The sequence below is a fragment of the Patagioenas fasciata genome, chromosome 5 (assembly GCF_037038585.1).
Source record: "Patagioenas fasciata isolate bPatFas1 chromosome 5, bPatFas1.hap1, whole genome shotgun sequence".
NCBI classification, from domain to species: domain Eukaryota; kingdom Metazoa; phylum Chordata; class Aves; order Columbiformes; family Columbidae; genus Patagioenas; species Patagioenas fasciata.
This window is the reverse complement of record NC_092524.1, coordinates 34,693,418-34,719,612: the sequence shown is the minus strand read 5'-3', so window position 1 is coordinate 34,719,612 and position 26,195 is coordinate 34,693,418. Positions and strand designations below refer to the sequence as shown.

General features: G+C 43.0%; 1 protein-coding gene across 9 annotated transcripts in view; it reads left to right on the top strand.

Annotated features, from left to right (window-relative positions):
• Window positions 1-26,195, top strand: part of RAD51B (RAD51 paralog B) — a 400,284-nt gene that overhangs the window by 329,602 nt on the left and 44,487 nt on the right. Inside the window, exon 11 of one of the 9 annotated variants that reach the window (XR_011739358.1) lies at window positions 20,090-20,248. The exons of the other annotated variants lie outside the window; for them this stretch is intronic. The gene's annotated coding sequence lies outside the window, so the exon portion shown is untranslated. The remainder of the gene's footprint in view (window positions 1-20,089; window positions 20,249-26,195) is intronic. 9 annotated transcript variants of the gene reach the window in all.

Genomic DNA, 26,195 nt, shown 5'->3' with positions numbered 1-26,195 from the left:
ACTGACATCTTCACAGAGCTCCCCAGTGGTATGCACAGTCATGTGCTTCCATGTCATACGGACACACTGCATTTGTTTGTGCCATACCATCATGTCCCAAAGCAGATGCACGTAGTCTCACTGTAACCCTCAGATCATGTGTCATCTGTTTCCCCTCCCCCTGTCACATGCACAAACATGACCTACAGGGTTTGTGTGTGAAATGGAGAAGGGAAAGAGATGACACGTGCTCTGAGGGTTATAGTGCTTCTAAAATTGATGGTCAGCATTTTACTGGTGTCAGGCACTCAAAGGTTGAGAGGCAAAAGAACTGATATTGGAACCAAGAAGCCCAGTTCTTACTGCCCCAAACTGAGAAAGAACTCTGTACTGAAAGGAGATTCACATGTTTCCCTTCTGTCTACATGGTTTGCTGGCAAGGAGTGCTCCAGCATGAACTTAGGTTAGGACTCCTCTCAGTAGCATGATGTTTTTCAGAGGAATGTAAAGTCAGTGTCGGCATTGATTCTGATTTGTAAACTGTATCTACATTGATGAGTGCCATTCCTATAAACTGACCAGGCGGAGGTTGAGGTACTCGATTACCTTACTGACAGCTCAGGGCAGCATCCTATAGCAGCAAATGTGTTCAATGGGTTTCAAGAGGAATGAACACAAGCACAACTCATGCAGGATCTATGAGACCAGCTTGCTCTCATAAAGCAGAATATCTCCTTGAGATCTTGTTTTCTCCTGTGACTAATCTGATAGCAAAACAAATTGCATCGAACTCCAGCATGCACTGCACATCTGGGAGTGGATTTTCCAGTACAAAAGCCATTCAGTCACCATAAGTTCAGTGACATGACCTTTCTCAGGGCAACCCGCAAAGAGATTGGCACTTCTAGAATTATGTGATGTTGACAACATCTGGAGTTCAGTTGTCTCTGGTAAAAAAAAAAAAAACAGGTGTTTTGCTTCTGCTGGTCACAGATTTCTCCCCATGTGCACTGTTCTAATTTCTGTTTAAAGTTGTATTCAGCCAAGAAATGAACATACATTTGCTTGGAAACTGTCCCAAAGAATCTGCCATCTGAACTTCAGAATGTTTTGCTTCTTTACTTGCCCTTGACAGCCTCTGAAACCCATCCAGATCCCTAGTTGGGATGGAATTTCTTTTGCATCTTTTCCATTGGCCCAAGTGATGTGAGGACCATCCCAGTGAATCCCTGATACTGTAGTAGCAAGGGACAAGGTAAAAGAACAGGTTGTCTTTGTGTCCTTGCTTCTACTATAACAAGAAAGGGGTAATGCAGCCACCTATGCTCCCAAATTATGCTAAACCTGGACGATATTTTGATCTCTTGTGGCTGTTGCAGAATAAACCAAAGGAAAAGTTAGGTAAGAAAAATGATGCTAAGTAGCACCAAGATAACAGAGCCTTTGCTGACCACTTGACTTGTATTTTCATCACTCATGCTGCAGCTTGTGTAGACTGACAGGCTCCTACAGACAGAATACAGAGTGTTAAGAAGTCAATAGGGTAAGAGTTCATATTCACTTTTCATTCGCTATGCAAGCCCTTTACTCTTAGTGGTTCTGGCAGAGCAAAAGGGGTCAACCAGCAGTTTCTGGGCTGTTTCAGGGTTGTGGAATCGCAAGACAGTCACAAGAAATCAAAACAGAAAGGAGCCACGGCCAAGGTACTTCTGTCCTCCAGCAAACCTCAGCAACTAGGACAGTCTTTCTGCACAGCTCAGAGCAGGTGTGGGAACATGTGCCATTTGTGCCAGTCATGCAATCCCGGAATGCCGAAGGATGACAAGCTTGCTGGGAAATGGGAGAGGGAAGGGGGGGCAGCAGGAGGCCTGGCACAGTGCTGCGTTCAGTCCTGACACTGCATACCAGCCCTGGCATCAGGATGGTCCTGGCTCTGCACTCTCTGCCCTCCCATGCCCAGCGCAATACCAGCCACATGCGAAACTCCTGCTGACTCACACCCATGGCCTGGAAGTGTCTTGGCTTTGCTGTGTTTAGTTCTCCGTGCAGCATAGTGAGGTCATGTTCTTGTAGAAAATCCTCTCTGCTAAGTGTCGCCGTCTGTTGCTGTCCTAGCTTTGCATGCGTGCCCATTCCCCAGCTGAAAAACATATTTCTGGCCTACGTACTACTGGCTTATTCCCAGTATTAAAACTTGCCCACTTCAAAAATGAGTTGGAATACTCAAGACCAGGAGGAGGGCCGTGGGAAACCAACACAATGGCTGTAGATAAGCAAGCAAGTAGGCAGCTCTAGGGAAGGGACAAAAGGGGGAGAAAAGCAAGCCCATAGCCTGCTTCTGAGCCACACCAAGCAGCTGTTTTGCCAGTGCTGAGAGCTCAGAGATAAGGGAACACTAAAGAGTTAAAAAGGTTTTCAGGGAAGGTGGGCTGGTGAGAGAAGGAGTGAAAGAGGAGGAGCAGTCCTCTTGTGCAGACTTTGTAGAGCAGAGATCAGCAAGCCCAGGGAACCTCAGGCGTATGCATAGGATGCTTATTCTTTTTAGATCTATCTAAATAAAAGAGTTTACCCTAAAATGGGTATATGGTGACAGGATATAACTTGTCATAGCCAACAGAACTGCAAGGTATGACTGAAATTCAACCCTCATATTCAGCCTAAAATTCAGCCTGATGGCAAGAGAATCTTACAGTCACATTCAGAGACAAGCAGTTGTTTGCTGTGAGTCATTAAGAGATTTGAGAAGGTACCAAAATAGCTCAGACATGCACCTAGATGTGTCACACTTCCTCACATCTTGCTGGTGTCTGGTAGCCAGCCTTTCTCCAGTATAATTTCATCTCATTACCCAAAGATACACCCCTCATGTGTTTATTTTGTTAATGAAATGCGGGCTCTATTGGATTATCAACTCCATAGGGGTTGCCAGGACATATAAAAAAGAACAGCCATAAACTATGTTCATTATTATTGCAGTGTAATGCCAGGTCTAGTACTGCTTCCAGAAAGCAGGAGAGGAAGAACAGAACGTAACACGTCCCTGACCTGTCCAGGGGGACGAAACAGAGAACTTTTATGTTATTTGTTTCTACAGTGACTCAGTCTGTAGTAACTGGGTTAAAGTCCACTTAGAAACGAATAGAACAAAAGGCCTCCTGTTAGCACTGGACATTTTCCCTCTTCAGATATCACCAGCAGGATTTAAAAAAAAAAAAAAAGCCCTCCAGCAGAACGCAGGAAACCACAAGCTTATGGGAATGTAGCAGCACTTTGGAAAGGAAAACACTGCTTCAGATTTTCATCTGCAGAGCTTGCTTTTTTTTTTTTCCTCTTATTTTTCCTTACCTTCTTTTCATCTCCTTACAGCTAGAAGCATTTGCCAGATCGACACAGAGCCTGGAGAAAGGCTGGTTGGGAGAGCAGTTAGGTTGCAGGAGGTCATTGCCAGATCCCAGACAGACAGAAAAAAAGAATTGGCTTGTGCAGATCCCTGTAGTCTGCGAGGGGGCTCCAGCACAGAGGGAGAGAACTTTGTTTCAGCTGGAGCTTGCAGCTTCCAGTCCTAGAGCTGCTTGCCAGACTGAGGGTCTCACCAGGGTCAGAACCTGGGATCCTACAGGCTGTATTACGGGGCGGAAAAGGGCATTTTCATTATTTTTATTTGGTATGTCTGATTATTTTTTTTTAATGTAGCTTAAAGACATCTAAGGAACAAATTACATAATGTTCTCTAAGTTATAAAAAGTATCCAAAATGCTTTCTGCCTCTTAAGTATTTTCATGGCATGCCTGTGCTTTTATTATAAAGCAAACATTTTCTGGCAAGCATTCACTAAATTTCGTTAATTTTACTTTCTGCTTTTTCCTAAGGAACATGAACTGACAGTAACAGGAAAAAAAATGTTGAAATTATATTTTGTATCTAAGAATGAGCATTTCATTGAATTTTCCAAAACTTCCCTTTCTCCTCTCAAAGAAAACAGCAACCCTAAACCTGAGGAAAATTGCAGCTATGTAAAATGAAAAGCAAAATCGGAGTTAAATGGTAGGTCTTACCTATAGCTTTAGCTGGCTTGTACAAAAGGATATGTTACTTTTTGTTAGGTGAGCTTTATGTTGACCAAGATCAGAGAAACAGCTTGGTGAACAGTGTAATGAGCTATGTCTTGGGTGGAAGGGAGGAATGGGAATGCTGGACCACTTAAGTCAACTGTTAGTTTAATTTAGACTGCTGCAGAAGCATAATCTCAAGTGGTAAGCATGTGAGCGGCTTGACCAAGACCGCATAGCACATAAGTAGTTACTTTATTTAGTTGGATGAGTGATTCCATGCTCAGTTATAGAGGTTTGTGTTTTGTGTGTTTGAAATAAACAGGTAAACAGAGTGGACCTTGCCATGCCTATTTCACTCAGAACTGATGACACCATGCAGAAAATTCAGTCTTTAAAACAAATTTCTCTTCTTAATACAAGTGAACCAGTTGTTTTTAATCGTTGGTATTGTGATATAAAGAATGGCTCCTCTCGAGCTCATTGGGGCTGATTTCCATTTCACACAGAATCACAGAATGTTCAGGATTGGAAGGGACCTGAAAAGATCACCTAGTCCAATCTCCCTGCTGGAGCAGGAACACCTAGATCAGGTTACACAGGAATGTGTCCAGGCGGGTTTTGAATGTCTCCAGAGTAGGAGACTCGACAACCCCCCTGGACAGCCTGTTCCAGTGTTCTGATACCCTTACTGAGAAGAAGTTTCTTCTCAAATTTAAGTGGAACCTCTTGTGTTCCAGTTTGAACCCCTTACCCCTTGTCCATCCATTGGTTGTCACCAAGAAGAGCCTGGCTCCATCCTTGTGACACTCACCCTATATGTATTTGTCAACATTAATGAGGTCACCCCTCAGTCTCCTCTTCTCCAAACTAAAGAGACCCAGCTCCCTCAACCTTTCCTCATAAGGGAGATGCTCCACTCCCTTAATCATCTTTGTTGCCCTACACTGGACTCTCTCTTCCCTGTCCTTCTGCAACTGAGGGGCCTAGAACTGGACACAATATTCCAGATGTGGTCTCACCAGGGCAGAGTAGAGGGGAAGGAGAACCCCTCTCAACCTACTAACCACCCCCCTTCTAATACACCCCAGGATGCCATTGGCCTTCCTGGCCACAAGGGCACAGTGCTGGCTCATGGTCATCCTGCCAGGACCCCCAGGTCCCTTTCCCCTACACTGCTCTCTAATAGGTCATTCCCCAACTTAAACTGGAACCTGGGGTTGTTCCTGCCCAGATGCAATACTTTCCCTTCAGATAGTAATGAGAATCAAAAATCAAATGGCTGGTTTTTGCTTATGTGAAGTGAGTTATTCCAGATCCTAGTGGGCAAATTATCTTTCGTAAAGCCTCTGAATTTGGCTTCCTTATCAGCATTTTCATTAAAATAATCAAGTTCAAATATTCTATCTTCTTATACAAAGTCTCCTGCCTTAGCATTCTTTAGGCTGAAGAATTCGAGTTCTCCCAGCCTCTCTTCATATGGCACCTCCTCCAACCCCGAACCATTTTTGGGTCCTTCCATTGGATGTGCCTTAAGACTGGACACAATATTTCAGCATTTGTTAACTAAAACATGGTTAAAGGCTAATTTGTCCTTAGTGTGATCACAGTTGAAAACATATTTTAAAATCCTGTCCAGAGCTAAAAATTTAAGCCTGACTAGCCAGGACGTTTTAAAACCCAGTTGGGACTACTTACACCGAAAAATTCCAGCATCTTACAAAATGTGTTAACTAACACAATGTTCAGCACTCACAGTAGATAAAAAGCGTCACCATTTCTACCTGGATAGTTTCAAGTCCAGATCTTAGGAGTTAGCCATTTTCAGACATGATTTTAAACATGACAGTTAAATTTAGCATCATCCTAGTAAACATGTTCTAACACAAAACCATCTTCTAGTGTAAATGTGCTGTCTTGGAGCATGTTTGGTAGCTTGTGCAGTTTATTACATGATGCACTTTGATTTCATCCTTAGCATCAACCGTCCAGATGGACACGGAAACGTGCTGCAGGCTCATACGGGAGAAGGGTTGCACAGCTCTGGCTCCCGGGGGCTGAGTGGAGCACATCAGTCTCCACGGTGTCACTGTAAAAGCATTGCATTGCCACATACAGAAAGGCACATTTGTTGATTTTTAACGTCCAAACCATCCTTGATAACCAACGCGGCCGATATCAGGGCTCAGAGGGCACAGGGAATGGAGAACATTCCCTGAAATTTGTTTCAGCTTCAGAGCTTCTAACTCCACCTTCCCGAGCCTCCAGAGAGAAGCGTTTTTCCTCCGCTCCATCTGGTATGGCGCTCTGGAAAACTTCAGCTTGGCCCACGCCCTCCTCAGCCCCTGAACTTTGTAATTTTTCAGCTGCCAGAATCACTAACTGCCCAGTTTTATGTAACTCCAAATATCTGCAGTGGAGCTAGAGAATACACACATGGAGGAAGTTTTGTGGCTTTTAAGCTATGCCCAGAAGTTTGCCTTTTTTTTGTGGGATGGGGAGGGGAAGGAACGCAGTGGGGGTATATACAGGACTTTTCAAAATAAAGTGGAAATTCTGTCTGCTGCGAGGTTAGGTGTAGGTTTGGTTTTGAAATTGCCCTCTCTTTGCAAGGGACCCGAAACACATTTTAGGGGCGGGGGGAAGACTGCTGTTATATTTGATAAGCATAAATACATCAGCAATGATTTTGAGAGTATTTAAATTCATCTTGTTTGTTGCCTGTTGCTCTAGGGAGCCAAATCTAACTTATAACAGCTATTGCCAATGTCTCAATAAGGGACCAGCCGTTTTCCACAACCCCAGCTAAGAGCTTCCCAGATGAACATGCTGTGCCTGGGCTTCTGCAGCCAAGCAAAGCAAACAGACACGCAGCGTTTGCGGCACTTGGAGCTTTATACTCCATTACCACAGAAAAAATGGCAAACGCTCAGAGAAGTCAGGCAGGGCGGGGGGCTGGCATTTCCAGGGCCCATAACCTCCTTTTCGCTCATTCCCTTTCAAATTGTTTGCAAAGCCCAAGTCAATTTTTGGGTTTCCCGTTTCAAAATAAATATGGTGTGGTGGTTTGTGTGCGTGTGCGTGAAAGAGAGCAAACTGGAAGAATGAGGCTTAAGCACTATAATAACAAAACAGCGAACAGCCTATCAAGCCAGGGACAGCCCTGCAATAAAACAGCATATCCAGACCTGTAATCACAACCAACCTAGCAATAACAAATCAGTGCATGCCTATGGGTGTGGGAGAGAGATGAGCAGAAGTGAAAGAGATACATTCTCAGAAAAGCAGAGAAAGAGAACAGAAAAACTGAGGTGCGGAGGAAATAAACAGGAGGACCATGCACTTTGAGTGTGTTGTTTGTGTGTGTACATCCTAAGCAGTTGAAGTTAAAACTTTCTTCCTGTTTCCTACAACATACGGGAATTTCACGCTTCTGCCAAATGTTGAAACAGGAGCAAAAATCAACACTGGTTCCTCTTGCAACAAAATTAAAACTGTATGAAAATGGCAAACTGTTAACACAGCATCCAAGTCACACTTGTTATCTGCAGGCCAGTTGTGCCAGTGGTGTGGAGCCGGGGGAGCCAGAGGTAGGAGCCACCACAGCTGTATGGGGATGAAGCTAAATGAATAGCAAAATGGAAGCTTACAGAAGCAAGCTGTCAGTAAGGTTAGTTTTAAAGGGATGTGGTTAAAGATAAATATCAAAGTGTGCATAGCAGAGCTATATTAATGAATTGCAGTCTTTCCAGTGACAGAGTCAGAGTCCTTACTCAAGTCAGATTGTAGATTTGGAGGTATGATGCTCTTGCCGTATAACTGAAAGGTGTCAGTCTTCTCCCAGGTTTCAAGACCACCTTGTCGAATATGAATAAAATGGAGATTCGGTTAGGACAGTTATGTCTCTCCCAGGGACAAGGAGTGATTGAAACAGCAAGTGAAGAGTGGGCATGCTTACAAATGCAGTGGTTTCTGATGGTGTGTATCCTCTGTCCAAGAGAGAGACAAATATATCAGTGAAAACAGAATTACTGCTTCACAGTCCTTAGTGAAATTTTCTTCTGGAACTCCTTTGGGACCGTCTTATGCATAGCCTGTGTGCTGCAGGCTGAATTGGTTCCTGAGTGCACTTAGTATTTAAAGACATTAACAATTTAAGGCTGTCTGCCACAGCTTCATTTGGTGTGATTGGAGCTTCTGACCTCTCCAGGCTCTAATTCCCAAAAAAGAAAGACACTGGGGTGCAGACACAGCTGTGGAACACCCTACACATCAGGGTATGACCATGAACTCCAGGGAGAGCCTTCCAAAGGGACAGAGAGCAATGCTTCGCAAGGACGGGAGTTATTTTACCAAACTCACACTTTTTTATCAGATGTCTTCACCATGTTGATATTATAGGGTCAAAGAGATTAGGGGTCTGAACAAACAATGTTACTGCAGCACTCCTGCTTGCTTCCCATATCTTCTCCTGGTTTTAAGGGGCTTGATGAATTGTTGGATCTCTCGCATGTAACCAGAGGCCTTCACTCAGTGCTTCTTTAGTGCATCTTACCCACTGTCAGGCTCAGGAGGTGACAGACCAGACACAGGAGGCTCTAATGAAAGTAACAACGATGCTGAAGTTCATAGCCAAGGCCAGGGACAAGAAAGCAGCCCAACTTTGGGGGGAGATCACGAGTGGTTGTCAAGTTCAGATTGGGGAAAGCAGCAAATGGATGTGTCTGGCTTTTTCTTTTCTTCCAGGGCTGGCTTAGAAGGCTGAATGACTAAGTCTGACCATACACTGAACCTTGCACATTCCAGCCCAGGCACTGATCAACGTTGGCCGAAGACATTGGTTGTGTGGAAATGGGAGGTCGTGCCCTCTGTGTGTTGTCACGTTAAAGGGTTTTTTCTCAAAAAAAAAAAAGGCATAGAGCATTGACATAGGGCTCCTTCGCTCTCCGCTCTGCCCAGACCAGCTGGCTCAAGGCTCTAGAGCTTGGTAGATAAGTTTTGGGCTGGGTACATATGAGCAGTGTCCGCCCTCTCTTGAAATTCTTAGTTTTACTTGAACTGCTGTTGAAAGAGTGGAGTTGTTTGTGCAGAGGAGGAGGAGGAGAACTGAAAAGAAAGCAGAGGTCAAGAAGTGTGGCTTTGAGCACACATCCAGAGCTACTCCACGGAGGGTGGCTGGAATGACAGCAATGACAAGGGTGGCAGGCTTGTCCTGTGGTGCTGCCAAGGGACAGAGGGCCAGAACCCTTGCTTCTCCCTGAAATTGCACAGGAGAGATGAGCCCAGGATCCCTCTTATCCTCCAGTGTGGGATAGCTGCACAAGGACGGAGAGGTAGGTCCCAGTGAGGGCACATCCTTACCTTCCACTTTGAAGGTCGAAGTTGCCCCATGTCACCAGTGGCTGAGTAGAGGGGTCTGCAGTGATTCCTCCTGTCATGACGGAGGGCACTCTCTGCACCATCACAACCTGCACACAGCGGCTTCTGACTTTCACTGACTGCCAAGTGGACTGAGCCAAAGTCGGCTTTGCTTCATGGTGCCAGGCCCCAGCTCAGAGGATATGCCTGTATTTTTCTAAGCTACGCAAACTGACAAAGCAAATGGTCCCAACACGGGAGGAAAAGGTAAAACACTGTGACCTCATTTCAACAAAAAAACTCATCCATCATGGGGAGAAGTAATTAAAAAGCATGGCGATTAAGTACATACCAGAGAATATCTTCAAATCCTAAATCACTGGTGCCCAAAATGAGCGGTGCCTGTGCACATTCAGAGGAAAAGGCAGTTCTTCATGTTTTCCTCTTTCAGCCTGTGCAGCCTCCAAGTTCTGTGCAGCCAACTTGCTTCTTTGGGCACCCTCATCAGAGATAAAGGGTTAATTTCAGGAAAAAGGAGTAGTTCTCTCTGGATGATAAAAATGATAGGGAAAAATCACCATATGCTTGGCTGTACTGGGAATTAAGTTCTTGTGTCCCAGCTTTGCATCCTGGAAATCAGTACTTTCATAATGAGGACCTCTAGTATCTTTACTGGAAAGGTAATATTCCAAAACTGCGGATAGCACATTCTTGTGAGATTTAGCAACTGCTCTCAGGAAAGTGTTCTGTAAATTTCCTTTTCTTATTTCTCTCTCCTTATTTTTATTTGGTTTCTGTTTCTCTTTCTTATTCCTCTCTCCTTATTTTTATTTGGTTTCTGTTTCTCTTTCTCTTTCTCTTTCTGCTAAAAATGAAACAACAGATTCAGAGCCCTGACTTCTGGAAGAGTCAGGCATGTATTCAGATTTTTAATTGGATTAATGTAGCATAATAATGGGTTAAATCGAAACACACAAGAAACCAAGCAACTCTGTGTTCTAAGAAAGTTTGGTTCCAGATCCAAACATCATATCTAAATTAAATTCTTGTTTCCCCACTACTAACCAGAAACCACGGTGAGATAAGTGAGATCAGATGGGGAAAAAAAGGAGGCTCAAATTCATGGCAGAAAAGTTCTTAATGTAACAGCATATCTTCGGCTGCCCTGTCGAGGGAGGAGAGAGAGAAATATTTCTGTCTACACCCACTTTACGCTAGGTATACTACCTTTTTTCTTTCCTCTGAATGAGTTGACTTGTGGAAACAGAGTACTGGCATGAAGGAAAGAAGAAAGGAAAGAAGAAGGGAAGGGGAAAGAAAAGGGGAAAAGAAAAAGATGCAGTGGCAGAGAGGGAAAAGTACCACGTGTCAGACTGGAGTTGAAAGAGATATCTGTCCAAGGCCTGGGCATGTGTGGGGGTGTTATGAACCCCTCTGCCCCCCAAGCTCTTCCAGCACCTTCTCAGGGTCACAGCAAGCCCAAAGGAGTGTCAGGAGTGCACCTTCAGGCCAAGCGGACATACATGGTGGTCTTTATCCTTGTTAGACGGAGACCTAGAGTCACGTGGTGGGTCGGGTTGTCTCTTGTGACTGTTGTACTGGGGTGCAACTCCATTAACTGCAGGAGACCCGCTCTGACTTGGGACTGTGTGTGAAAGAGGAATTAAGCTAAGTAAGTCCAAGTGGAACACACAGCTGAGGACTTGTGACAGCCAGGCACAACTTTGTCTTGTGGCTTTGCGTTGTTTCTTTCATCTGTATTGGAAAGAGTGCACACATGCATTGCAGGGAGCAGCAACTTGACGGCATTTTCGCTTCCCCTGCCCTGTTTCAGCTGAGTGCAACAGGCTGCCCAGGGGGGTTGTGGAGTCTCCTACACTGGAGACATTCAAAACCTGCCTGGATGCCTTCCTGTGTAACCTCGTGTAGGTGTTCCTGCTCCGGCAGGGGGATTGAACTGGATGATCTTTCGAGGTCCCTTCCAATCCCTAACATTCTGTGATTCTGTGATTCCTCTTGTACATGAAACTACAGACAAAGGGAGGCTGTGCAGTCACATCAGGGGGTATGAAGTGTAGAGTCCCCTCCTCCCTCCCCCAGCTCCTGCTCCTGGGACAGACACCATCAGCTGCCCGTTACTCCAGGTTACCAGGAACCCTGTCCCTGGGACTCCCAAAGTGCGTCTTAAGTTTCTGGCAGGAGGGCTTGGGGGAGCCAGAAACAGACCTTCTGCCCGCTCTAGCAGCTCCATGTCATGCATGCCTAGCGCTGACCTTCCCTGCCCTTCGGCCTCTGCCCTTCCCTCCTGACCTAGTGGGATTATTCCTGCTGTGCCTTCTCCAGGAGAAGGCCCCTCGGCTGCGGCTGTAGTGTTGAGGGTGACTGCGTGAGGAAAGAAGACAATCCCCCTCCAATGAGTTGCTCTTACGGAGGGCAGTAATCAATACCTGGGGCACCCAGCTGAAGTGCCAGGGGAAAAGCACATTAGCGCTCTATGTGCTAACCTCCCCCAGGCTGCCATCTTCCCCCCCAGCATGCTCTGGTCCTTCTCTGTCCGTAAGATATCAGATCATGCCTGTCCTGTCCCGTTTTCTAGTTTTGACCTGAAGAACAAGATCAGAGGTGGGATTTTTGCTGGAGTTTATCCTTACCCTGTCCTGGTCTGCTGGAAAGGCTGGCTGTGAGTAATGGGATGAACCAGTTCCTTGGTTACAGCACCACGGGCCAGGGGCGCTGCAAGGGAGAAGCAGGGGGGTTTTTTTGTTTGTTTGTTTGCCTTTCCCTGAACCATGAAGCTCTGGGCAGTGTTGAAGGCAGGACACCAGACATGACGGACAGGATCTGGTTCTGCACATTCTCCCTCGCCTCTCCTGGAGGGGACTTGTGTCCCCAGCAGCCTTTTCAGGCCATCCCAGTGGGGGAGTGAGAAACTAGGCCCACGGATTGCATCAGAGCTCTTTTTCTGGTCATGCTGGTTGGTTATAATGAGGAAATACTCCAAATTCCTAGTGAAAAATCCTTTCTTCCTTTCATTACTGCTGGGCCAGACAAGCTAAGCTAGCACCGGAGCACCGAATGGCAGCTGGCTCGCGGTGCATACAGCGCTGCCAGGGTGAGGGGCAGGACTCCTGAATCCTCACCCCAGCTTCGCTTTGTGGTGTTTTATATAAACCTCAAAAAAATCGCTTAACCTACTGTATATTCTGTCTCAGTGAACGTATCTGGGCGTGAAACAGGATCAGTGCTACAATCCCAAATGTTCTTTAAAAGCTCAGTTAGCTAATGCAAGTAAAATTATCTTGCAGTGAAAAATGCTGAAATGCAAAGTGACGGGACTGTCTCAGACTTGATTTCTGAGCAAAGCTGCTTTCAGATGCAATAGCAGGTACCTTAAAAATGCGCTTCATTTTTTTGATTCCTGTTCCTCATATTTTGCAGAAAATTAACATACATTCCGGACAATAAGTTGGATTCAAATCAGATGATGACTTCCAGTTCAAGGTGCCTTGCCTCATCACCGAGGCATTAGCAGCAAGGTGTGACTGGAAGTAGTCAGCAATCCAGGATGTGGAGAATGTACCAGTTAAATCTTATTGGTAGACTGTGAAGTGTATATTAATTAATATTTAGAAGGGATTTTATGATTTTTCAGCTGCAAACCCCAGTATATGTTGAATAGTTAACACACTAGCAATTAAAACATGAAGACACCCTGTAAAGTCCTCATAGTCTCTGACTTGGGATAATTCGTCTTGGTTTATGTCTGAGTTGACTTTTACTTCTTTCTCAGGGCTTTTTTGCCTTCTTTCTTTGTGATTTGGATCATTGCTTTTAACTCCTGGGAACTCCGAGATGCACATTTTCTCTTCTCTTGCGGGATGGACACTAAATTTGTTACAAAATTGGTTTGGTCAATATGAAATCAACAGGGAAACTAAAATGCTCATTCTCACTATAGGTGCACTCCATCTGTGGGGCCTTTACATAAGAGGAGAATGAAGAATAGGAGAAGTTTAGGGAAGCAAGAGTTGTATATATCCGATGTTGTCAGTCTCTGTCTTGTTACGTGGAGATAACCTTCAATTCCTTCCCTACATGTTTCCCATATCTTTTTTATTTCAATTTGTGTTTCAAATCACAATTTTCCCATGCTTTTCTTTAACCTTCTTTAAATATTTTTAAGTTTTCATTAACTTCATAGTAGTCCTTCTATGTAAGTAAATGTATTTTAACGATAAAATCTTTTACAGGTGGGAAGACTGAGGTAAAGAGTATTAAATAATATAATTACATAATGAATTCCAAAATATTTTAAAACTTTTAAGTATCTTTCCTTGTCAGCCTGTATTTTATACTTTAATACCAGAGAAACTTCTTTGAGCATTCTTTAAATGAAGAATGTTAACTGTGTGATGATGAACAAGGAGCAGATAGTGAACATAGTCATTTTAAAGGAAATCCTTGGGAATTCCAAGTGGTCATCAGATCTCCAGATGGCCTGAAGGCCATGTTTTATATTGCAGTGTTTCCATTGTTTTTTAAAATAGTTTTGAGACATTTCCAGATGTCTTGATTGGAAAAGGTGCTGCTAAAGTTTGAAACCTAGATTCTCACTACAAAGGTGTAGGAATCTCATGGAAAAAAATCCTACTCTTCTTTCTTTTGGTGCTTATAGAGCCCCTATCAGCAGAGTATCTAAGCATCTAGTATGTATTTAAAAATAGAAATAACAATAACAAACCCTCTGTCTCTCTCTTCTTTCCCAGCCAGTAAGTGAAATAGCTTGATTTGTTCAAAGGACTTTTTCCTTGTGGGTTCTAAATATTTAGCTGTGGCTTTGCACAGTTTATCTGCTGTTCCATTACTCCACTGAGAATGGGGAAAAAAGATGCCATTTCCATTCATTCGTAGAACTCAAAAAGCCACAGTGTTACGTGTTCCCTCTGCTGATTCCCATGTAGATCATAACCAACACCATTCCCAGAGCTGTGCATTTATTACTTTATTGATGCACAACCAGGGATGTTTTGGCAGGATTTGGTGTTGTGTAAGCCACACGTGATGCTAAAGGAAAGCTGATATATATGTTATTTTCTGCCATTCGCAGGATGGGTGTGGAGATTTAATATTTGATTGTAGAATATGTTTGAGAAATCATAATATTCCCTTATTAAGAGCCTGTGAACTTGATAAAGTAACATTATGTTAAAGGACGGTCATGTTTCTCTGTTATATCTATCTTTCTGGCCTCAATATAAAGCGTACACGCTGTTTTAATAATCAGCTTGACTCACTCAAATTCCTGCTTTCTCCTTTGAGATAACTCTGTACAGCTCCATATTTTCACAGTATCACAGAGTCACAGTATGTTTGAGATTGGAAGGGACCTCAAAAGATCATCTAGTCCAATCCCCCTGCTGGAGCAGGAATGCCTAGGTGAGGTTAATTTTTGTTAATTTTTGTGTAAAAAGCACTTTACAGGATTGCAAAGGAGTTTTCTGAAGACACTGAAATTGATGGCCCTTTTCACTTGCCAAAATTCTTATCTTTAACTCCCTGACAAGGCCTGAAGGCCTTAAACTGAACCAGGTAATCTGTACAGTCACTTGTACTGGGGAAGGTGGCTTGTTATTTAGTAAACAAGATACTGCATAAAAGCGAACTCAAATCTCTTCAAATCATCCCAAATGCAGTGAGCACCGAAAGTAAAGCTTGAGGCCATAAAGATGCACCACCAGACTGTGATCCCAGTCTTCAGAGCTGGATGCTTATGTGCCCCTGGCCTTGGACATCAGAATGGGGCTGTGCTCCTTACGAGTCACCATCTAGATCAGCACTTTTTTGGCTCTCATAGTTGTTTGCCTATCCTACATCAAGGAGGTGTGCAGACCTTGACACTCTGTGCCACTGTGACAGCAGTCTGTTCTTTTGATACAGCAGGATAATTGCTAGCGTGTCTAAAATTTCATCTCTTCTGCCAGCATCACCTCTATTTTTTTGTGTTTGACTAAGCAGCAGGGTTTTTCTTTGGCTTTTATGTGAGCTGAGGAATTCAGCTGGCTGGGAAACGGTGCTATCAGTTTGTGAAGTGAAGGCAGTATATAGTCAGGTGTCATAAATGCTCTCCTGGCATCCAAGGGTACTGTCTCTCACACATTTATACGTGTCTAATGGTATGGGAAAGATAACTGAGCCATGTGGGCCTCTGTTCTTGCAGAAGTGTCTCTATGTATCATGACCCTTTGGGAGGAGAAGGAATGTGAGATGAGTCTTGGTCTTTTACGTTCACATGCAGCAGAGTGTTAAACTGAGACAGCAGTATTTTGTGATCGTTAGAGCTAAAGACTGCTGAGAAATGCTATCATCTGAGTAATTCCTGCCCCTTCCTCATAGTACAAAATGAATTTCCATAATAGAAAATATTTCTCTTTCAGAAGTGTTACATTATTTCCAAGTTACACAATCTAACAGTAGGAAAAAGTAATTAAGAATAACACACAGTTCCAGAAACTGGACACAGACATTTGCCTGAATGTATCTATCTCATCTGCAGTATGCTTTATGAAACATCTGACTTTCCCATAAGAACATTTGTGATGCTTCCAGTTCCTTTATACTGTTAGAAATGTAACATTTTCTTCTGTCATCCAAAGAAGGATCTCACAGCTAATAATAGTTTTAAAGAGCTATCAGCCTTTAAATGGAAACTTCAAAAAGTGTTTTCATTTTGTAAGTCAGTTCTACCAATATGTCAAATTTTCTGTCATTCTTTACTGAAAATACCATTAGTTTGGAAACGGGATATCTGCTGCTTCTTGTCTGTATCTTTTGGCTAACCCGCTTGTGGCATCTAATCGTGCCATTTCTGGTTTGAGAAATTATTCTCCTCCTTCTTTACAAACTCAAGTACATAAAAATATTCCAGCAAGAGTTTGCCTACTCATGTGTACAAAAATGCAGAAGTACTCCCATCGCTGTTATCCTAATTCTTTTATGTACACCCATCTGGTTTGGGACCTATTCTGAAATCGCTCTCACTATGATAAGAACCTCTGAGTGACTTATGGCATCTTAAATCAGTGGCTTGGTTTGTCTGGCCCACTGCTTACTCATCTTGTGCCAGCCTTCTTTGCCCATGTGTGCTTTTTCCCACCACTGCAACAAACTTCCCCTTCTTTCACCTTCTTTTCTCTCTGTCCATCTGATTCTAGACACCAGCCCCAAATGCTTCTTCTCTACCTATAAGGCAAACCCTGCTTTGTTAAGTACTTGGAGTGTGGGACTTCATAGATTCTAATGCTACCTCTGACACCCAAGTGTTGGGCAAGACACTAACTTTCATCTCCTGATTGTTTCCCTGGGTGACTAAGCAGGAAAATAATTCCTAGTTCAATGCTTCGCAGAGGTTCCGTGGGCTTAATTAGATGCTGGTCTATGAGCTACCAACATGAAAAACACAGGCAACAGTATGGGTGCTGAGGATTTTGACCACAAACATCTCTTTCAGTGTCTCTCTTGTTCTTTTAACTTAATTAACAGAAGTTCATCTTTTAACTTTATAACTTAGTAGTTTTTACAGCTTAGAGTTTATGAAAGGCACCAGAGCAGATCTTCTGAAAATGTAATTGTGTATTATTATAATTATGGCTAAGAAATTTACTTTGTGCATTAGCAGAACGGGAAAGTACAAATACTTTGCCCTTCTCAACTACTTGGCACTAAAGCACCCAACTGTCTGCAGTTTAGGCCTTGGTCCTGCACACCGTCTGTGTATCTCATGTTGTACGAATGAGAGGTCCTTTTGCCTGAATGCACAGAGCATTTCCTGGTTACAGACAACACATTTTAGCATAGATCTTAAAGAACTTCACCAGGAAGTGTATCCTCATTTTACAGTAGAAACTGTGTAATACAGTACATGGTAGAATGTAGCATTAGCCAACAGGGAGTTCCTGGCTCCCTTCTCACCGGTCTAAGAACTGGGAGCTGTAATTGCAGTCTCTGCATCCTTCATTTTACAATCTGGAGAGATAATGATAGTGGTTCTTTTAAAAAACCTCTTTATACTCACTGCTTAAATCAAGGGAGATGCAGAAAAGTATAACATGAATAAGGAGTGAATTAACTTTCTAACTCTTTCATGCTTAGTTACTTCTGTTGTTTCTAGCAACAGATAAGAGGACTTCTAACACACATGTCCTCATCCAGTTGCCCGCAGCGCCTGCTCAGCCTTTTGTGACTGAAGTTGTGTGTGTGCACAAGATGGCAGAAATGAAACCACTGCGAGTTTCTTCAAAATTTATAAATGGTGGAGGACTGAAAGGGTTAAGAAAAACTTTCTGCATATACCTGGTATATAAAACTGTCATGTAATCAAATGAGAGGAATGCACTCCACTGTGTACATTAGCAAACACTCCATGCAAGCTGGCTGGCAGAGGCTCAGGTTTTTCGGTGCTGCCTCGCACTACAAAGCCCTTCTTTGTTCTCTCAGCTCTGTTTTAAATATCTGATGACTATTCCACAGCATGTCAGTGCCAAATCCCCAGCTTCACTGCAAACTCTTTACAACAGCACATTGTGGGCAGATCGGATGGGGATGGGCTGGTAAAGTGTGGGTATCTCCCCTTTCTCTGCTTCTCAGGCAGGTCCTCTCACCAGCTCTGCAATCTCCCTGTAATTTCTGTAGCCCCTTATGCAGCCACCTGGATAGTTTTCAAAGCCAGAATGAGTAACTTGGGAGTGCAGAAATTGCACTTAGATCCTGACACGGCAAGTGTGCATCAGGATGGGTGTAGTCAAGGTTCAGCCAAGGAAGAGCAAACGAATCAACAAGTGTTCTTACAACAAATATTTGTGTTGAAACTTGTTGTGCCTATACTGTTGTTGGCTGGATCTTGCCTGAGCTTGCTAGCCAAGTGGAATTTGGCTTTGAAAAAAAATCAGATGAAAGATTTCCTATGAACATGCACACAGAAAGGCAGGAAGTAATGCTGATGCCTAAGGAGATAGTGGTGTTCCTTCTTGATTTGGAATTAAAGTACTTCCCTGGAAGGATATTAACACAGCAGCACACATCTCAACCTCTGTTAGATGAGATGTTAAACCAGGGTCTCTCCTCCTCATGCTTGTTAAGGATGCTTTTTCATATGGCTTCTACCTATATTTTAGTTAGAAAGGTGATGTTCTAGCTTTCTGTACAAGGCATTTACGTGGTATCGTCTTCACTGCTGCAGTGATGCTCATTCTGCACAAGAGATCTTTCTTCATTCCAGGCAAAAAGACATTGCTTGAGTACATGAAGATGTACAATAATAGTGTGGCATCTTCTTTTTGGTCCTAAACCTGCTAACTCAGTTCATGAAGAATACCTCTGTTTTCTGGATAAACATAAAGTGAATGTTGTTTCCTGCAGTGTTTTGGGATTTCTGTGCATAGGCACTGGGGTAGGAAAACAAACAGTAAGGTTTCTGAGTTAAGAGAAGATTTAATACAATATTATTTCAGTGGTGCTACTCACTTTTGGCAATTAATGTGAAAAGAAGCTAAGCTGCTCAGTTTCCCATTCTGTTTCTTGTTTCCCTTCCTGAAGCTCCTTGGCATCTAGTACTGGTGTGCTGGAAACTCAGCCGTGCAGTGGGTGGCTGCAGTGCCTTCTAAAATAAACAAACCTGTTTTAATTCAAGTTTCTTCATTTCACATGCAAATATTTCTTTTTAGACTCAGTAAGAAGCCCTTTCTAAAGTAAAACCTATTTAATAAGGGCCAGGTGAAGGTGCATTGCAATACTTTTTATTGATCATTTAAAATCCATGAAAGCTAAAATCATTGAAAGCAAGGTTTACAGCACTGCAGAAGCTTGTGCAAGACCATTTTTGCCACTAAAGCTCTTTGGCTTAAATAATCCCTTTCAGTGCACACTGTATAACGGATCGTATATCAGAATCCTTCTAGGGTCTTGCAATGGCTGCTTAGGCTATGCAAGTGCAATCACTTATCTTTGCTATGTTGGCTTCCCTAGTACAGGATCGAGTACAAACAGGAATTAATTTATCTGTGGTAAATTAATACATGGTGAGGAGGTGTTATTGTCATTTTACTCAGAAGAGGTATAGCAGAAGAGTTGAAGGGACTCTCTTAGTGGTATATAGAAGTCTGTACCAGAGTCAGAAGTTGAATTCACATGTAATATCCACTCTGATGCCTTTTTCATGAAACCATTGGCTCACATTTTGTATAGTACCCCCCATCACAAATAATGTCCACAAATAAGACCCTGTCCCATTACACAGAGAGTGGCCAGCCAGTGATTGTCTCACTTTTTGTTTGTTTTTTGTTTGGGTTTTTTTTTTTTTTTTAATCATTGTAGCAGGCTATGAACAGTGTACAGGTCCCTTTTTTAAAAGAAGAAAATACTGTGGGGGATTTTTAATGTTCTCCCAGAGTTTGGTAGAAATTAGTTTAATGATTAGTATTTTCCTAAAGGGGAATCAGTCTTTTTATGATACGTTCCAGAGATTCCTGCACCCTTTCTGTGCCCCAGCCTCTTTACTGTTACCCTGCAGAGATAGTTGTTGGGCAGTGTGGCCATCCAGTTAGTCTTGGTCAGTTGACCACAGATAAATGAGCAAGAGCTCCAGAAGGGATTGACACTAGAGAAATCTTTCCCTTTGTGCACCACGTTCTTTTTTTTTTTTTTTTCAGGATTTTCCAGACCATTTCATCCCTCTTTCCCCATCTTTACCTGCCATTAACTGCCTCCTCTCAGCTTCGTGCTTCAAGGCCCTTGCATATATGTAGTGCCCACATAGGCTGTTTGCCTAGCAGTGCTCTAGCAAAGGGACACACACTTCTGGCAGAGAGGTAAGAACACTCTCCTTTACTGTTGTTTGTTTTTTTAAGTCCATTGTCAGTGTACTTACATGGCAAATTTGACCATCTTAGCACAGTAAGATAGTTATCTTGCTCTTCCAGGTTTATCATTCACTTGAAAAGATTACAGAAAGGCAGGGTTTTGAGAGACAAAGCTAAGACCAGTACTTCACCTTGCAGGTGGGTGCCCATGTCCTTTTGTGCAAGCTGCCAGAAGGAAAGATAAAGTCAGAACTGGAAGGACTCAGGAAATGCTCCAGCTGTAAAATGCTCCAAATGTAAAATTATTTGTTCCTCGTAAGAAGCAAGTTGCTCTCTGGGGGAGGACTGCAGCTGGCATAAACCAAGGGAATCTACAAAGATCTGCACCAAGAAAGAAGCAGTTAGACAAAGTAAAAATAAGGCGGTATGTTAAAGAGCTAACTATATTTTGTTAGGAATTACTGAAGTAAGCTGTTTTCCTGGCAGTCATTGTTTGGTGGAGCTCAAAGAATGAGCCAGGTATTATGCCATTACTTTGAGATGGGGCATTTGGGAGAAATTAAATAGATTTATTCATTCCCAAAATACTTCTGGGCCTTAACTCAGGAGCAGAGAGTTCAGCCATGAAGGCAGAGCCAGAGCAACCAGGAAGATCAAGAAGGGTTCATGATTCAAGGTGACTCAAGCCAAGTAAGGGGTGATCATTCAGAAGTTCTCCTTTTACTACTGGTGAGGAGTTTGTGCTCCCGTGTCCCACGGCTGGTGTGCAAGTCCCATTTTCTGTCAGACAGGTTGAATGTCATGTGGGTTTTGCTTCCCTTTCTGAGTCTGTTGTGTCTGCAGACAGCTTCTTGTTGTTCCTGGGAAGATGCAATACTGATGAAATCCAGCTGTATCTGTCCTGCTGCCATACTGATCATGTAGTGTCATCTGCTTTATTCCAAACCAAAACCTCGGTCTTTGCTTTCAGACTTTACCCGTCATGGTGGCTGATGCTCTTCAAACTACATATCTCAGCTTCCAAACTTCCTGGCATCTAACTTCTTTGGCTTTCCTGTGAGCTACCAAATCTTTGGGCCCAATCTTTCAGTTCTGTGAGTTCCCACCTAAGTCAGTCATTGCATAGCGTGGGCTTAGCCAGGATCTCTCTTACTTTTTCCCCAAACACCAAGTGTAGATCTTTTATAAATTAGTAGAAGTTGAACCGTGGATTGGAAGAAAAGCAAATGAATCAAAAATTCCTAATATATACATGTAATGGAAGAGCACCTCAGTGCAATCCCAACAAAGAGCACCAGTTCACTACGGAAGCAAATATTCACCAGACTAAAGTGGCAAGATCCTTCCTTTCCTTCCAGTGTAAAATACATGCTTGCTAATATGTGGATGGTGTTTGGGAGTTCTACTGTGGAAGATTTGTTTTCTTTGATCTTGTGACCATACCACCCTGAGGAAGAAAAAGATTTCAAGTGGCTTTTCTCCACTTTGTTGGCAAGTCAGCTGCTACATCTCCCAGGATAACAGAAGTGCCTGAGACACTGAGCAGATGAGCCTTGAAGGATGTGAGGAAAGCTACTATACTGGGATCAATAGCATACTTTTTCCTTCTGTAGCATGTAAACATTTGACCTGATAAATACTAGAACTTCTTCATCTGTTTCTTCCTTTTTACTTGTCTTTAAAGAACATCTATATCCCCATATCTATACATGCTTTTGCAGAAGTCCCTCTGTGTGTCTTTCCTTGGGAAGTCCCATCTATGTTTGCTTAGGAAGTTGGTGGAAGTTTTACATTGAGTCCGTTTACATTTAGCTGAAACTAATTTAATAAGATTACCTACTGCAGCCAGAAGAAATGGAGTTTTACCTGTACCCATGACATGTGCCCCAGGCTGTGCTGAAGGGACCTCAGCTTGTTAATAGAATATTTTTACTGTGTTCTTAGTGTTTTGAGGAGCTCTTGCGTAGCGCTTACAACAACAATAAATGTTTTGCTCTATGAGGTGTGCATATTCACAAAGAGATTGAGTGGGGGAATGTATTTAATTGTTTCTTATTTTAAACAGGAATGCTTTTCGTTTGATCAAAATTGGAAGGAAGCATCTCTTGACAAGAGAATCTATAAGGCTGCTTTTTTTCAGCAGAGTTACTATTTTGTTCCTGAGACATACTCTGTGTATGTACCACTCCTGCAGTGCTGAGTCAAACAGCAGCCATCTGCAGGAGCGGCGGAGCTGAAGGTCAAGGAACAGACTCTGCAGGTGTCTTCCCCCAGGGAACTTTTCATACCTGCTGTTTGGTGCAACCTAACCTATTACATAAATGAGAGATTTGCTCTTCTGACAAATGTTAATAATCCTCAAGGACTGTATCACATTGGCAAGGATTATTTAGGAGGTTTCAGAGTGAATGTGAGAGGCAAAAGGTAGCCTTCATCTACTGCCATATGTTAGATTGTGCTGTTGACTATGAAGGTGTCTGATCCTTCTCCAAAACAACTGTGATACGACCGCTCTCCAGTATTAACAGATAACTCGGCAAGAAGCATATATTTTCTTTTCCCTTTGTGCCTATTTTTTAAAAGATTTGAACCTGATGAAAAGTACTGGAGTGACAGCCCTGGTGATTTCACTCTTCTATTCCAAAATCAAAATGAGTAGAAACCATGGGAATGCAGACTGCACTGACATGGGGGAAGGACATGCCTTTTCAGATGGCTGGAACCCACTGAAACATGGTCTGGAGCAGACCTGGCTCGTGATTTGCTCTTCTGTCACTGGGACCAAGAGGAGGGGGAGAAAGGCTGTGCTGTTGTACTTGGCAGCGGAACAGCATACCAGCCTTTAAAGAACTGACTGCAGGTACAAAAAGAACTACATAAGATGGTTGCATGGTATCTTTGTTCATCTTCTCTCAGGAATGCTAAAGTATCAAAACACACAGTAAGTGAAGTCTGATATTAGCCTGGAATTGTTTGGACACGTGAGGGCTCCTGGTATTGAAAGAATAACTGCACTCCACAAATTCATTGTAGGGAGCTGCCTGAAATCTACCGAGTTTCAGCCGAGACTAACTTGGCCCTTGCCTTTCAGTCAGCTCACACAGTTACACAGTTACACAGTCTATTATATATTTAGAAAACTTTTTGCTCTACCAGAGATCCCTCAGGATCTGTCAGTGAGTATTTCTGATGTCTGCTCTACCTGTTCCTGTGAGGAACAAAGCACTATACTGCTGGTAACTCAGTACATCCAATATGCAGTATTATTTTCAACCTTTTTTTTTTCTTTTTTTTTTTTTTTCTGTTGCTGAAATAGCATCATACAGAACCCAACTTTCTGGAGCGGAGAAGTAGTGTTGACCTTCTGACCCAGACACCCACCCCAGTCTTGTAACACAGTCTATAAAAGGGTGCTGTAGACAGCCCCAGAGTGAACACAAGGCATTAATTCACTGAAGCAGTTGTGCTGACATCCTGGACCATGAGAGCGCAGCTGGGGCACTTTAAGAGCAGCAGTCAGGTTCCAAGAGGGAAGCCAGGCTTTTATTATTCACACTACAGTCACCTATTGTTTTGTTTCTTGTTTTTCTCAAGATATTTAGACATGTCTGGTGGGCAGGAAAGTGAAAGACGGGGAGTGCCAGCTCTAGGCAGCTGCAGCACTGCTCCCAGGTACTCTGCAAACTTCATCCTCGCAGCTCTGCTCCTGGATTTCACAGTGAAGCCGTAACTCCTGCCTGCACATTTGGTCCTGAATCTCACAACCAAAGCACCTCCAGCCTGGCCTGCACACGTTCAGCTAATTTCAGTGTGTAATCCCACACAATGCTGCCAAATCATCTCAAGTTTAGTCAAGAGCGGCCAGGCCAGGATGTGTTTTTAAATGACGCTGCAAATAGGCCTTAATTATACAATGTTCTGTAATGATCTTATGATGGCAGGTGAAGGCTGGCGTGATCCTTCTGACTTTCATTTCAGCTGGGATCTTGGACAGAAGTGAATACAGAAGTGGAGTCTCACTCATTAAATGACTCTTCACAGCTTCAAAAGGTTACTATTAATGAAACCAGAATACTTAATATTTGTTAGCTGAATAAACCCAAATAATCCTGATTCTCTGGTCTGTTAAGCCATGTGAAAGTATAAAATGGTGTTAGAGCAGTCAGCTGCCTGTAGAGAATTCCTCCTGCTTAGGGTTTCGTTGATGAGAACAACCAGCTGTGCATTCCCTCTCCTGTAGATGTGTGTAAGGACACTATTTGAAACAAATCTGCTTGTACTTTATCTTCTGCTGGATTAATTATTTGGGGTAGTTGTGTTACAAATGAGACTTGGCACCTCAGGGCCAAATATCCACAACTAGCTTCTTTCCCTGTGCCCTATTTTCTCCTCCAAGCCACTGTCAGAGAGAGTGGAGAAATAATTTTTACTGTATTAAAAACGTTTGAATTATTTCTGTTATCACAGAACTCATGACAGTTCCACCAAGATCCAGAAGATGATGTTATGCCATCATAGAAGTTTTGGGACCCCCTTCTTCACCAATATTATCCACAGGGAGGAATTTGGGTTGTAGCATGGATTATGTTTTAGAGAATCTGACCACTGTCTGGATTCGTGTGCCAAAAATTCAAGGTGACACCTTTCTTCCAGGGTTCAGACTACTCAGAGCAGATTGTTTGCATAGAGTCAAACGTGTACTCACTTCCCTGTGCTAAATAAAGGTAATCTAATGGTAAATAGTAAACCCAACTGACTGTGGAAGTGGGAGTATCTGGTGTTTACGTAGGGGACACAGGAGAAGAAAGTTTTGGTTTGCTTTTTAGAAGCATTCTAGATCGGTATTTCCAGCTTTCTGAATATAACCTGCAGTCGGATGCTCCTCCACAGCCTCAACAAGTCCAGGCCCCTAGTGGTGCCTTGCTTCTTCCTATGCAAAACCACTGTGATAGATTTTTATTTGGGAATTTGTTGAGAAGCTGGAGTGATTCAAGCAAACCGCACTGGGCAATGACATGTATAGATGTCTCTTTCTGCTAGTTGTGATCTTCCCCTCCATGAAACAGGACTCTTTGGGGCTGGTAGTGACCAGCAGAGTCACATTACAGTAAAAAATGTCTTATCTCTGCAAGGATAAAAATACTGCCCTTTTTTATGCATCCACACCTTCTCCATATTAGGAAAATTGCTGGTGGCTGCTGGTAGAGATCACCAAATGGTGCAGAGGAGCCATAGGTGAAAAGGGTTTCCATTCAAGGGCAGACTGGGACAAGCAGCGTTCAGCACTACTCACAAACAAGAGGCAGAAATCTCCAAGGCTGCAGTGAAGTCATGTCTGGTGCCAGTGTGTGCTATGAGCATCCCATAACAGTAGCAGGTACACTTCCTAGCATGCAGAAGGTCTCAGCTGTGCCAAAGCAGAGTCTCTCCAGTCCTGCCTGTCACTATCAATACTATCAATACAATACATGCTTTTGGAGTTTGTTCCTGGGAATATTTTGCAGTTACATGGTGCCACATTAATAAAACCAGAGATTAAATTTGTAGCCACAGACTAAGGCCAAGATTTCAGGATACATTTTAATCAGTGGAAAGTTACTGCTGTCCTATCTTCTCCTCTGCCTGTGCATGTTGCTGTGTAAGCTGTGACCATAAATCTGTGTGATCGTGATGTGAGCCACATCAGGGAACATTAGGGGTTTGGATGGTTTTTGTCTAATCAAACTACCCCTAAATCAGTTTCCTTTATTCAACCCACACCAGCTGTGTAGGGAGTTGTACTGCACCAAGGGTGAGGAGGTGTACCATGCATGAATGTGTTGATTTAGATTTTAAAAAAAAATTAAAAAACCAAATATATATAAAAGTACATATATATAAAAGAATGAATGGTAAAAAATAATTACTCTCCAAGCCACTCATGTTTCATGCTAGTTGCAAAGGTAGATTTCTGATT